The sequence below is a fragment of the Ambystoma mexicanum genome, chromosome 7q, assembly GCF_040938575.1.
Source record: "Ambystoma mexicanum isolate Mex_15411 chromosome 7q, UKY_AmexF1_1, whole genome shotgun sequence".
In the NCBI taxonomy this organism is placed as follows: domain Eukaryota; kingdom Metazoa; phylum Chordata; class Amphibia; order Caudata; family Ambystomatidae; genus Ambystoma; species Ambystoma mexicanum.
Genome location: NC_090941.1, coordinates 799,667,346 through 799,682,813, shown reverse-complemented (window position 1 = coordinate 799,682,813; position 15,468 = coordinate 799,667,346). Strand labels below are relative to the sequence as shown.

Below are 15,468 nucleotides of genomic sequence, written 5' to 3'. Positions count from 1 at the left end.
CAGGACTTTGATAGAGACTATTGATAAAGAGAAGCTGAGGAACGCTTGGGGAAGGGAGACGCCTTCCCAATATTGTTTTGGAACTATGAACTACCTAAAGCCTCCCGAAGAAGGGTGTCATCCTGTTGTAAGCAGGGTGTAGTTTAGTTATTGGTTTTCTGTTGAAGTTTAAGGGACGGAAATAGGTTTAGGACACAGGACAGTGGTCTTTATACTTGTGACAGACATTCCGACATTATACCTAGTTTTGGCTTAGGCAGGGAAAACCCTCTTAGTCTCAGGGACAGGTAGGGTACTTGCTTATTATCAGTCCAATATAAGTCTATACCAACAAGCATGCCACCTTTGTGTGCCGAGTCTACTTCTGCACCCTTACAATAGCCACTGTATAAAAAAAAAAAGCAACTGATTTTTTTTAGTATAGCCAGTGTGTTGAACATAGCTGCAGTGAATTAAACTGCACTTTGAATCTGCCACTGTGTTATTTCTAGTTGTATTTGAGTATAGCCTCTGCAATGAAGCTAGCTGTAATTTGAGGGTAGCATTTGCTTTATTTCTAGCTGTGCTTGAACCACAGCACTGTGTTAAACCTAACTGCCACTGAGCTGCACTGAACCTAGCTGCATTCTGAGTGCAGTCACTGTTTAACTCTAGCTGTACTTGAACTTCTCCAGCGATCCCACGCTAGCAGCGCTTTGAAGTTCACTACTGTATAAAATCTAGTTGCATTCTGAGAATAGCCATTGCAATGAATCTCCCTGTAGCCATCATCTTGATTACAGCAGCTTCTCAAGCTTTGCCTCATTCCCTAATCTAGCCTCCTTGGAGTACAATGATAGGGAGGCACCCCCAGCCCCCAATGAGCCTTTCTAACTACAAGAGCAGATGCAACATGCTATATCCACCATGAAAACCAACTCCCAGATCAGAGAGGCACTTTGGTGCACCAGAAATATGGCCAACTGCTCTGCGGACAAGTCCCCACTGCCCCTCCACACATCCAGCCATTTGGGGGGAGAACTGCCCCCTCAGACACCTCCCTCTGCCCCCTCACAAACCTTAGCCCTAACCTTCCCACACTGCCCACTAACACCGTTGCAACCACCCTCCCCCGACCCCTTCACTCCTCAGTCTTGGTATCTCTTAGCGCCACTCATGCTTCCCTTACCAACACCCCTTCCTGGGCCACCCCACCAACCTACACACACACACACACACACGCACACACGCCACAGAACCGCCAAGAAGGGAGGTGGGGTAGCCATCATTGCCAAAAAAAACCTGGCCATCAGAGAAGCTGATAACTCCTCTCTGTGAAACTCTCTCTATCGTCTGAGCCACGCTCCTTTTCCATACCCTATACAGACCACCGGGCCAACTATCCTCATTTGAGGAAGATATAACTGGCCTATCTCAAAACACAAAACCTAGGTCTCAAATTTTGCTTTTAGGGGACCTGAACCTAGGGCTGTACGACAACTGAGACACCAATGCCTTAGTCATCCAAAATACCATCTCAGAATTAGGCTTCTCCCTGAGGATCTCCGATCCTACACACTGCAAAGGCAGCACTCTAGATTGGGTAGCAGACTAACTGCAACACTAAAATCCCCTCTAACACAACATGCGCTTGGTCAGACCATAATGTTATTACCTTTGAAATCAATGACTCCAAACAAGCACCACCCAAGGATAGCCAAGCCCCACCTGCTCTAACCAGGAATAATCGACTAATCTCATTAGAAGGCATGCTCCCTTTACTTCAACCTATCAACAGCTGCCGCCCAACTCTAACCCGGCCACATTGGTTGAACTATACAATCAAAATCTACTGAAGGACCTTACCAATTAGCCCCATTCAAATTAAGGAAAGCCAAACCCCCAGTACACCTTAATAAATGGTTCACTTCTGAACTAAAAACATTACGCAAAGCTAAAAGACGCAGAGGCGTCGTGGAAAAGAAAACCTCTAAGCAGAATAAGGTTAACTTTTACAAGTGCCACTTACAAAACAGCCATCTTAGAAACAAATAGGGAAAACTACAACATTAGAATATCCAATGCCGAGAATAAAAAAAATAATAATAATTTAAAAAAAGACTATCCAATACCAAATCCAGTACTAAGGAGCTTGTTACCATCCTCAAAGAATTGGAATCTCCTAGCACCCCTCCAGACTCCTGCAAAAAAAGATGGTGTTTGGTGCACCAGCATCCAAAACGCCTTACTCAATAAAATCACACTACTCCAATCAAAAAAAAAAAAAGAAATTCGAAGCAAAAAGGCCTAGCCTATCAGCTACCTGCAACACAAAGACTAGACTGTCTAATATGAACTCCCAAAATGCCACACCCACCAGTCAAGTCAAAGCATTCAAATGTACCCACGTCACTACATCAGAGGTTGAGTCCATCATTAGAAGTCTTAAGCCTTGCAGGTGCCAAGGAGACATATGCCCAGCCTCCATCATAAAAGAAGGAGCAAATTAATTTGCCCCTTTTATCACTCCCTTTATAAATGCATCCTTTGCCTCCTGTACTGTTCCCAAAAATCTCAAAAACGCTTGGGTCATGCCCCTCATCAAAAAAAACCTAACTTAGATCCTAATGTCCCCACTAACTTCAGGCCAATCACCACTGTGCCTTTTCTCCTAAAAATGTTAGGCAAGGCTGCTTATATCCAGATTCAAAATCACCTGGAGACTAATAATCTCCTAGGCCTCAGACAATCTGGCTTTAGACCAAGACATGGGACAGAGTCAACCCTCTTGGATCTGAAAATCCAAATGAATGAGGCTAGAGACAATGGAAAACCTGCTCTACTCCTACTACTGGACCCGTCGACAGCGTTCGACCATAATATCTTAACTAACCACCTCACCATAGCCGCCTCTTTCTCCAATAAAGCTGCAGTATGGGTCAAGTCCTTCCTGGCGGACAGATCCATGAGAGCTTTATTCCCCCCACTGCGTCAACCATCCCTTCCCCTATGGAGTGCTACAGGGCTCTTTCTTGTGTATCCCCCACCCTCTACAATATATTCACCAAGCTCCTATTTGACCACCTAGATTAGTTAGGCATATCATACGCTCATGATACGAAAATCCTTATCACTGTCAGGCGATTACCAATCAGATACCACTCTCCTAAATTAAATCTACAGCAAAATACAAGCTTGGATGGCCAATCATGGCCTTTGCCTCAACGATGACAAAACAGAGCTCCTTCTCATCGGATTCAAGTTAAGACTTAACAAGCTTGGTCCTAAATACGCCTCCTTCAATATTGATGGCAACCTCATCAAGTTTGACAAGGAAGCAGACTGAGCATTCTATCTCGACTCGACCTTAACTCTCCAAAGACAAATTCACCTCATCCTCAACAGCCTACACAACAAAACAAACGCTTGCAGACCGTTCTTGACCATTGATCGCTGTATCACCCATGGAAGAGCCCTCATACTGTCCAAACTGGATTATTGCAACACTCTCTACTTGGGCACCAGCCAGAAAACCTTAACAAGCTACATGTTTTGCAAAATAATGCGCTTAGAACGGCTCTTAATATCCCGCGCTCCAGCCACATCTCACAAACCCATCAAAATATCAACTGGCTCTCCATCGAAGGCAGGATCACCTTTAGAACACTTATGATCACTCACAAGTGCCTAAACAATTCAGCACCGAAGTATTTGATAAACAAATTCTCCAGAAAGGAACTCTCTAGACTGACTAGATCCAACTATGCCCACTGTCTCAATATCCCAAAATATAAACTCATCAAAGCAGGGGGATCCAGCTTTCCAGTGCTTGCAGCCAAGACCTGGAACAAACTACCCCCGGCGCTAAGGTCCGATCCCACGTTCCTATCATTCCGGAACAAAGTAAAAACTTGGTTGTTTTCACAATCAAACTAAGGACCATTGTCTATCATCATGATCACGTCTTAGCATCCTCACCGATTCTGCCCATTGCGTAGGTATGATACCCCCAGAGGTCACCTTGACCTGTTGCAATCCTCTACCTTAACTATGTCTTGATCCTGCAACTTTTGTACATTTTCTGCACGTTGTATAATTCTGTATATTTTTTGTAACTACCATGTATCTCCTATTATATTATCTACTTTTTTGTAATTATTGTAATTTTATATGTATATTATTGTAATTATTTTGTATTGTATTATCTATGGTTTTTGTATATTACTGCAATTACGTACCCAAGATAAGCGCCCAGATACCTTTGGGTTTGGTGCGCTATAGCTATTTAAGCAAATAAACAAACAGGTACCAAAGAACCCCCTCAAACACCAGAATTTGAAACACAAAGACCCTCTGATCTCTGCACACCTCTCCCCCAGATCCTTGCATGCACCCCTCACCTACACCATTACGACTTCCGCCAACTCTCACAATCCAGTGAAATCCACCTTCAACACTTTCTTCAACTCCGTCATCACTAACCGCCTTCACTCCTCTCGACAATCCCCTGGAAATCAGAAACCCATCTTCATGTAAGACCTTACATCCTTCCTTTCTTCCAAACCCCTTTCATCAACAACAACCCTCAGGAACCCCATTCACCACCCTGCACCTTCTCCTGACCCCTACCCTCCTGACTCCACACCTGCAATCCCCTCTCACACTCTTCCCTTTACCACCACTCCAATCCTCCTTCCTTGGAACAGTCCATCATGAGCACTCCTTTCTGACATTCAAGATTACTCAGAGCCTCCCCATCCCACCATGACATCAGAGACAGCTCACCCTCCCCCAACTACCTCTCCCCATCTACTTCCACCCACTCTCCCACTCCCTGCACGCCCTACCCTCTCCCTTATTCATACTGCACCACCCAATGGGGGCCCCACCAGGGGATCCCTTTCCTGCCCTCCACCACCACCCCCCCACAGGCACTCCATAGCCCGCCTTTCCAGGGGCAAACAACACCCGCCCCCACTCATTACTCTCATGCATCCCCATTAACACCAGATCTGTCGCCAAAAAGCGACAACATATATGACCTCATTTCCTCAGAAAGTCCAGACATCCCTTTCATCACATAAACCTGTTTCTCTGATGACTTCCGACCTATCGCACACAAGGCATTCCCCCCAGACTACACACTCACCCATAACAGAACTTGCAGAGCAGTCGTCATCCTCCACAAATCACACCTCTCCATCTCACACTCTGAGCAACAAGCCTGCAATGCAGACTGCGCAATTTCTCATTAACACATCCCTTACCCACAGCTTTTTACTTAACTTCAGACCTCCCGGCAACTACCTCTTCCTCAACCCCGGAAAAACAGAAATCATGATCTGTGGGAAGACGGCTCTCTTTCTCCAACCCACCCCTTGGCCATCCTCCCTAGGTCCTCCCCATGCCGCATCAAATGCAGTTAAGAACCTGGGATGCACCATGGACACTGATCGGACACTCTCACCACATTAACTGTGCCCAAATCTTGCTATCTACACCTCTGCATTCTCAGATGCATCTGGTCTTACTTCTCGTAACCTCACAGAGTCCCCGCAATCATGGCCATCGTCCTCTTCAGCATGGACTATGGGAATTCATGTTACCTGGGTGCCCTGAATATCAACTCAGACAGCTCCAACAGGTCCAAAACACTGCAGCTAGGCTCTTCCAGAACCATGACTCCAGAGAGCACATAACACCCTACCACCATGTCCTCCACTTGCTCCCTGTCGGGCGATGGGCCACTTTCAAAGTCATGCGCATCACCCACCGTGCCCTCCACAAGACAGGCCCAGAATACCTCCAACAGAAACTACTCCATTACCAACCCAACCAAAACCTTCGATCAGGCACCAAACCCATGCCTCGCATTGGGTTATTCAAGCACCTCTCAGGTAGGCTGGTGCAGCAATGAACCTGCAAATAAAATGTACCGAGAGCAGAGAAAATAAACTCCAGCAGACAACAGGACAGAATGCACACCACATCTACGAAAACAGGAAACAAAGCAAGAGTATACGGGTACGTATCAAACTCCATGTTCTTGAAAAATTGCCCACCCACACACACCTGCCACCACACACCACTCTTAAGACACATCGCACAACACCTCTGCCATAAAATTGCAGCTATCCCCAATGACAGAAATTCAGTCTAGCTGGACACATAATGAACCTCCTGCATGCGCATACTATCCAGATGATCCTACAGCAGCCATCCACATGCCAGCTCGATATGGGTAGCTGGTAGAGACTTGGCCACCCCTACCCTCCTTCGCATTGACCATAATTCATGTAGTGTCCCGATGGGACAAGGGGGCCTGGGTGCACGGGTGCCCTATCTGCCCCGAACAGAGACATAAACACAGCATGTATGGTCTTCGATCCCTGCTTATGCACTGCCCCAGTGCAGAATACTGCTGTATTTATTGACATGGCTCAATGACTTACCCAGTCTTCACACCTTAAAGGAGACCACACCATAATGCACACGTATTCTAAACTCATCTGACAAATTTCTCAAACCATTAACGTTAGTCCCCCAAGGGCATTCACCTACAACACTTGAGACCATACCAATGGGAAAAGGCGCTATACAAATGAACAATTATATTACATTACCTTGCAGAGCATCTAAAAACTTTTCATTGGGCAAGACAGTCCCACTTTCGGCTCTTCTTTCTCAAAGGAATTTTACCTTTTCTCATGTTCTCTCAGAGTCTCAGTGTGACCCAAGCACTGGTTCTCTCTAGGCTTGATTACTGCAATAGCCTCCTCCTGAATGTACCATCTTGCACTCTGCGACCCCCCCATCGAATCCAGAAAAGTGCAGTGAGACTTATCCTTGGCCTTAAGACCAGCGACTGCATCTCTCCTGCACTAAAAAGTCTTCTCTGGCTCCCAGTTGCTGCACTGATTAAATTCAAATCCCTCTGCATCATCCACAAGGCTGTCTGGGACCCGGGACTACACTATCTTCAACTTTATCTCACTAAATACTCTCCCTCTAGACCACTACGTTCCTCATACACCAACTCTCTGTAAAGAATTTTGCTAAACAGAGTAGGTGGTCATTCACTTTCCTCAGCGGGCTCCGTCCTATGGAATAGCCTCAACCACCCTCTATGCATTGAGCAGGATCTTCTCAAATTCCAGAAGCTCCTTAAGACTTTGCCCTTTTCCTCCTCCTTCCCTTCTTCACTCCTCTGTTAATCCCACAGTTGCTGCGATTGGTGTTATGTGCCCTTATGCATCCTCAGGCCCAAACCTCCACACCAATTCTGCCCAGCTCCTGTCTATCCACAGCACTCGCATCTACACACCCTCCGCCCTGAAGGTTTTCACTTACACCTCCCGCGGCCCCAGTCCATGTAGCACTAAACATGCCTAGCACTTCCTCTTCCTTGCACGTTCTGAATACATGCAAAGTATGGTAGGTGTGTCTCTTCCATCTTTTCCCCCATCTGCTCTTAAATATTGTGTTTTAAAGTTTTTTTTTTCCCCACACCTGCTCCCTCCCTGCCCTGTGGGCGCTTTGAAACAGTATTTTCTTATTGTATAAGCACCTAATAAGCAAACAATGAATATCATGAGTAAGTGCTGTTTCACCTAAATCTGAAGATTTAGTTGTGAATGAAAAAGTTTACATTAATCTGCATATATTCTGCAATATAAGTTATAAATGCTATCAGTAAAATGTAGTTGTACTGTATTTTTTATTACTTGCATATAATCATATTTTTACAAGAACGCTTTCAACAAGAAAAAAAAACGTGAAGTAAAACAGTGTCTAATGTTCAAGACTGGAAAGGAGTCATGTACTGTATTTATCACACTTCATACAGTTAAGTGTGAAAAGTATGAATTAATATACACACAGACACAAACACACACCAATATTGTTACCATACTGTTTTGGAAAACATGTCAACAATACAACTGGACATTTGAAGCATTAGACCGTAACAGATTGTGAATGTTGAGTTTACTTATTTATGTTTACATAGTAAGCATGCATTGGGCAATGAATTATATGCAACATAGTTCAAGATGTGGATTTAGATCAATCAGTGTTCCATTCACTTGCTTTATGACTTTGGCTCGACTGCGATCTATATGTGTTCTCAGAGCGTTATTGTTTGTGTGTGTTCTTTAAGCTTCAGTTGGGTTCTGCCTTTAAGGACGGTGCCTGCTGTCGCTGTTGAGCTGAGCTTAACTAAAGGAGTCTGAACTGTTTATTCTACCCGGATCATTTACTTCATATTGGCGACAAGGATTTGTTTCACGGACCCCTGGGTGCCCGTTTGGAGCTGCTGTGCCTCGATCTGCTCTCCGTGCCCAGTGTCGGCGGGGTGCTCTGCCCCTTCCGCATGAGCTCCAGCAGGCGGAATGACGGAAGGCGGCGTATAGCATTTGGGTGAAGAGGCGGACCACCCAGGCAGGTCAGCGTTTATTTTTGGGAAGGAGGAGAGCCGTGGGGGAGTCGCGCGATCACTGCTGTTAGCGCGCAGGCCCCTGCTTTTCACCACGCTCGTGCCGTTGCACGCGGCTGTCAGCTGGCTCTGGCTGCGCGCAAGCACACGTGCTGCGGCACACGCTGTGGGGGCATGTCGGCTCTGCTCCTACGAGCCCCGGTCTCCATTGTGACATCAGTTGCCTGGCAATGTGTCGGCTCTGCTCCTACGAGCCCCGGTCTCCATTGTGACAGTTGCCTGGCAACGTGTCGGCTCTGCTCCTACGAGCCCCGGTCTCCATTGTGACATCAGTTGCCTGGCAACCGGACTCCCACGCCTGGGAGATATAAAGGAACGCTAGAACAGAGCAACAACAAAGACACTTTGTCCCAGGAAGGCACATGCAACAATAAAGCTCTATTCGCTGAAATTGAGGGGCTTGTACACCGGAGAAAATCGTTTCCTGCAGAAATCAATGCACTGATAGTCATTTGACTTGACATTGCAAGTCCAGCAACATCACAGCCACCACAGCCACACCTTCATTGTATTTACATAGTCGGTGCCATTCTTTGTCCACCATGGCTGCATCAATTCCGCCACCCAATTCGTTTCTCAATGAACCAGGCTGTCCCCCCCTCAGGTGGGACAGGTGGAAGGACACATTTGAAAATTATCTGGTGGCAATGGGCGGAGACAGATTTTCCTCAGCTCGCAAAAAGGCCCTCTTGGTCCACAACTTGGGCGTGGAAGGACGCAGGATCTTCGATGGACTAGCTGGCGACCAGGTGTTAGAGGCTGGTGATGCGGATGAGTATGCGTTGGCTCCCAAAAAACTACAGGACCATTTTGAACCCAAAAAAAACGTCAGCTTCGAAAGGCACAAATTCTTCCAGCGAGTACAAGAACAGTCGGAGTCTGTTGAATCCTATGTTGCATGCTTGAGGTCGCAGAGTTACTCTTGTGAATTTGAGCACCTGACTGATTCACTAATCAGGGATCAGTTGCTCAGGTGCACCAATAACGCCAGGATCCAAGAGAAGTTACTGGCCAAAGTTATGAAGCTGGATGAGGCACTTGAATTAGCCAGGAGCATTGAACAGACGTCCTTATATGTCAAGGAGCTCAAGAGTGACAAACAAATTCCACCAGCCATGTCGGTCTGTGCCATAGATCAGAAGAAGAGGGCAAACATTCCCACGGGAAAGAAAGAAAATTGGACTGCGAGGAATGCATGTACTAGATGTGGTAACCCCAGACATGGTGCCAACTTTCCGTCGTGCCCTGCCAGATTCGCCGAATGCTTTAAGTGCAAGAGTAGAGGGCACTTTGCAAATGTGTGTAAAGCTGCTTCAATCAACCTTCTTGAACCCAGAGTGGAGAACAGGCCCAGCATTGAAGAATCGGTCAGGAGAAATTACAATATTCAGGAAGTATCGAGTACCCAGGAACCAGGCCCCAAGTTTGTTTTTGAAATTTCGGCCATTTCAGGTGAGGCGAAGGGACCGGCAGACACCTTCCTTATTGATGGGCGCAGTTTGGTCATGAAAGTTGACACTTGCTCCCCTTGGACCATAGTGTCACAGGATACCTTAGTGAACATATTGAAGAAGAGCGAAGCCGTAATCAGCCCCACTGATGTAAGAGCCTGTGGATATGGAGAATCCACAATAGAGGTATTGGGAGAATTTTCCGCATGTGTGCGGTACAAAGGAAAAGAATGCCAGGCTAACATTCTGGTAGCAAAAAAGGGAGCCTCTTTATTAGGCTGGGAGGAACAAAAGAACTTGGGTGTAAGAATACAGGCGAATGCCTCCCAACCAGTAACTATTGCTGAAGTGGAAGATGTCTGGACCAAAGAGTTTCCTGAGGTGTTTTCTGAGAAATTAGGGAAACTCAGAAATTTCGAACACCACATTAACCTTAAAAATAGTGCACAACCGGTGGTACACAAGGTAAGGCAAGTGCCATTGAAGATGAGAAGTAAGCTTCATTATGAGTTTAATGATTTGGTGGACAAAGGAGTAATTGAGCCAGTAACAGCAACTGAATGGTTATCACCTATTGTACTAGTAGTCAAGGCAAATGGAAATCTGAGACTATGTGTTGACTTGCGCAGCCTCAATCGGAACATTGTTGTGGAGAGACGTCCCCTTCCCAACATATCCGAGACCCTTTCCACCCTGGGGGAACCGAAGATATTTTCCATCATTGATTTGTCAGCAGCATATCATCAAGTTCCTTTGTCCAAGGATTGTCAGCATCTTACTGCTTTCATCACTCCTGAGGGAGTATTTAAGTACAGTCGCATGCCATTCGGATTAGCTTCCGCTGCATCTGTTTTTCAAAGTGTGATGGAGGAAGTTCTTAGAGGGTTAAGGAAAGTGACGTTATTCCAAGATGACATACTAGTGTTTGCTGAAAATGAAGCAGAACACAATGAGATTTTGAGGGCTGTCTTAGTCAGACTTAGAGAAGCTGGTTTAACTGTACAAAGAAAAAAATGCAAAATTGCTGTTAGAGAAGACTATTTAGGTCATAGAATTTCTGGATTATGGTATTGCTCCAAAAAAGTCTCTTATTGATAGCATTAGCAGTGCTCCCCAGCCACAAGACAAAGATCAGTTACGTTCATTCATGGGGCTGGCGGAGTACTACCATAAATTCGTAAATGGTTTTGCCACCATTTCCACTCCGTTGAGAGAGTTGTTGAAGAAGAACATGAAGTTTGTGTGGTCGAGTGAGTGCCAAGAAGCCTTTAAAAAAATAAAAGAGTGCATAGTACGAGCACCCTCTTTGGGAGGGTTTGTGGCAGGAAGAAAAACTATTTTATCGGTTGATGCAAGCAATATGGGCCTAGGTGCGGCTTTGTCTCAGGTGGACTCTGGTAAAACTGAACATAACATTGCTTTTGCCTCTAGACCATTGAAGGGAGCAGAAGAAAACGACTGTTATTGATAGGGAGGCGCTGGCAGTTTCTTGGGCTGTGGCACATTTCAAGTTCTACCTATAGGGTCAAACTTTTACGGTAAAAACTGATCACAAGCCTTTGGTTCAACTACTAGGTAGTGTGGAATGGGCCAAAAGATCACCTAGAATATCTAGATGGATGATTGAACTTCTAGCCTATGATTTCAAGGTAGTATACATAGCTGGTAGAGACAATGTAGTAGCAAACTGTTTGTCTAGGCTACCGGTGAAGAGTAAAGATACTGAGGAAGTACCTTTAGAGCAAGGTTTGAGTATTTATGAGATTGACTACAATGCCATAAGTAAAGATGAGTGGGAGATTGGTGATGGTCCTGTATTAAAACTGGTCAAAGTATGGACCAAGACAGGGTGGCCTCACAAAAATGTAGTAGAAAAAAAATGTGACTGCTTCTATGATATAAAGGATGAGCTGAGTCTATCAGAAGACGGTCTAAAACTCAGGAAGGGTAATAAAGTGGTCCCACCCAGTAACGTTAGATCCAAATCGGTGATTATAGCTAATCAAGGCCATCTAAGGATGGGAGGAACCAAGAGATACATCAGGGAATTTTTTTGGTGGCCGGCAGTTGACAGTGAAGTATAGAGGTGTGTTAAGAACTGCAGAGAGTGCGAGAGGAGTGATAAGAGTAAAGTGGTTAGGGAAGCACCCATGAGACCTGTGAGTGTTCTGGATGAACCCTGGAAAAAGGTGGCTGTGGATCTGATGGGTCCACTGCAGAATTTGGGGGAGAATCTCAAGTACTTAATTGTGCTAGTAGATTACCACTCAAAGTGGATTGAGCGGAAGGCAATTGGTGCGGACACCACGGCCCAACATCATTTTTTGAAGAAACATTTTACAGGAAAGGTTTCCCCACGGAATTAGTCTCAGATAATGGTGTCCAATTTTGTTCTGACAAGATGGTGGAGTTCTTCAGAAAATTTGGCATAAGGCACTACAGAACGGCACTTTATCAACCCAGGGCTAATGGGCCTGTAGATAGGGCCAATGGATTTGTGAAGGGAGGTTTGCAGTTAGCAATGGGAGCAGGTTTGGAGTGGCAGAAAGTGTTGAGAGAGATGGTTTGGAACTATTGCACGACACCCCACACAGTTACCAAAGTGTCACCTTTTATGTCTCTCAAGGGCAGACAGCCGGGCACAAAACTCTGTCCAGGGTGGCTTGACTTGGCCAAGAGTGTGAATGTTGACAGGAATAAGATTATGACACTCATCAAAGAAGTCCAAAATGAATACAAGGAAAGGTTTGACATGGAAAAGAAATCCAAGAGTTTGGTTTGGAAAGAAGGTGAACTTGTATATGTAGAAAAACCCAGGTTGTTCCCTAAATGCATCGAAAGCAAATTCATTGGGCCCAAGAAAATAGCTGTAGTAAGAGGAAATGTGGTCATAATGGAAGGTGAAGAATGCTGGTCCATGTCCAGATTAGTAAAATGTAATAACAATGGTCAAGCAGTAGAGGATGGGGAAAATGGTAATGATAATGACAACGGCAATGAAAATGAGTTGGTATATGACTCTGGAGGAGTTGATAAAAGTGTTCAACAAGACAGAAATGTTAATACCAGTGTAGAAAGGAGGAGAGGGAAAACCTCTTTGGTTGCAAGACTATGTATTAGAGTAACTATGTGTCATTGGAAGGGGGGAGATGTGTTGAGTTTAGGGGCTCGTAGGAGCAGAGCCAACACGCCCCCACAGCGTGTGCCGCAGCGCGTGTTCTTGCGTGCGGCCAGAGCCAGCCGCGTGCAACGGCATATATTCTGCAATATAAGTTATAAATGCTATCAGTAAATTGTAGTTGTACTGTATTTTTTATTACTTGCATATAATCATATTATATTTTTACAAGAACACTTTCAACAAGAAAAAAAACGTGAAGTAAAACAGTGTCTAATGTTCAAGACTGGAAAGGAAAGAGTCATGTACTGTATTTATCACACTTCATACAGTTAAGTGTGAAAAGTATGAATTAATATACATACAGACACAAACTTCAATATTGTTACCATACTGTTTTGGAAAACATGTCAACAATACAACTGGACATTTGAAGCATTAGACCGTAACAGATTGTGTATTAAACGGTTCTTTAAATTTAGCATTATAGAATAGGATTTGACTTAAAACAGAAAAAAGGACTAACATTGAAGCGCATAACAGTGCACAAAGGAGGTGGCTTTTAAATAACGTTTGCTACAGCGACGTGGTGGCTTAGTGGTTAAGGAAATAGGCAAGAGTCCCGCAACGGATTTTCATATTTATCTTAAAACGATAGAGCGAAGGTGTTTCTTTCCCCTTTTATGACATTTTTGTCATATAGTGACATCCACAGCTGAGTTTTTTTCTCAAAGATGAAATTTGGTGCCATGGTATATCACACCTGCCATTGGCACGTGTCACTTGGTGGCACGCGTCACATATCCCTACTGCGGAAGAGAAGGACTGGTTCCTGTCATGGAGGTTGGTCCCACTCAAGAAGAAAAAAAAATGGGACGAAGGAGGCGGGACTTTGAGGTAACATACGCAGTAATAGAGGAACATCAAAAACAAAAGACGGTTTCTAGGAGAGGAAAGTGCCTAGTAGACCACCGTCTGTCACGGACACGAACGGCGTTAGAAGCGGTGGCTCTGGAGACGACAGGGCCCGCACCTTCAATCCGTGCGGGATGCTTTCCTCGGAAAACCTGGCCACCTCTCACCTGCGAGAAGTCGTGCGTTCAGTGCGCCATGTCACATCTTGATCTTCCACGTTCCTGCGTGCAAAGTGCAGCAGCGAGGGCTAAGCACTTGCCTTGCCAGGACAGGGGCATTCCAGCCAGCCGCACACCCACCCTACCCCCCAGATCTCACGTCGCAACGCGAGGGCGGGGCTCCCCGCGCGACACTGCGTGCTTGCTTAGTAATGCGATGACGAAGCGGCGCCTCAGTGTTCGGCTCTTATCATCGCTATTGCGAATCGCGCCCTCCACGCCCCCAGGCTAGCACGTCGGAGTCGAATTCAGAGTGGGCGCCGTGTAGCTATGATTCGTTTTTTTACTTAGCTTGCCATCTACACTAATTTCAAGCCTACATAGCCCGCCGCCTCTGCGTGCTGACTAAGCCAGTTTCTATTTCGATTCTTAAATGTGAAGTCAAGGAAAATATCCAGTTTCGGTCACGTGAGAAAACGTCACCACAGAGAGCTTTCATTCACCAAAGCAAAGGCGTTGGAAAGCACCGGGCTTTCTACATCGAGGCAATTGAAGCGTCACGGTCGCGCACTGTGGGGAGCGGGTCGAGTAACTTTTATCGGTCTAAACAGTGCTGAAAATGGAAAACATTTATTGGGGGAACAGTCACTTCTTAAGAGGGGACGAGGCAAATCAATGTGGCGTGGACCCCAACCATGTTGTGTAACAATATCTCTATAACTCAATCTTGACGATTTGCATAAAAGCAAAGAGCAATATGGGAACAACATAATGCCGATAATTTAAAATGCCTTATAATGATTCATTAAGAAAACCGTTTAAGGGAATCATGGACTCTTCCACTTTGATTGGTCACAATATTCAACCTAATAAAGAGATGCAGGACGTATATACTCAGACCTTCCAGAATTTTGCAGCATGAAATGGCCAATTTTGCGGCACAAACCTTTATTTATTGCTGCATTTTTGCGGGACATTTTGTATTATCTGGAGGGTGTAAGATTTCCACATTGCAGGAAATAGGCAGAGTGCAAGGCTACAAGAGAGCCAGGGTATCATTATTATGTATCTTTTGTATTCATTTAATAGGAAGAGTCCCAGATATCTCTGGCTTGGCAGAACAGTGTTTGATTTGGCTACATTTCTGCTTTAATGTTCATGCCTATTTAATAGTATTAACTAAATTGATCATTATCAATTGTAATGCTGAAAATATTCCCCTTCTATGTTCTCCAATCCTCCAAACACCCACACACCTCTCTCACCGATTCTCCATCACAACTTACATTCCTTAACCTCTCACTCCGTCATACAAATACGTGCTATGTCACACTGTCAAGTCACAATTTGCAC

At 45.2% G+C, this 15,468-nt stretch overlaps 1 protein-coding gene across 4 annotated transcripts in view; it reads right to left on the bottom strand.

Moving 5' to 3' along the window:
- LOC138527785 (inhibitor of apoptosis protein-like) overlaps positions 1-14,272 on the bottom strand; it is a 268,461-nt gene extending 254,189 nt beyond the window's left edge. For 3 of the 4 annotated variants that reach the window (XM_069639068.1, XM_069639069.1, XM_069639071.1), the window contains exon 1: positions 14,125-14,258. The gene's annotated coding sequence lies outside the window, so the exon portion shown is untranslated. Of the gene's footprint in view, positions 1-14,124 lie in introns of all 4 variants that reach the window. The other variant, XM_069639070.1, reaches the window with a different exon arrangement.
- Positions 14,273-15,468: the final 1,196 nt, after the last annotated feature.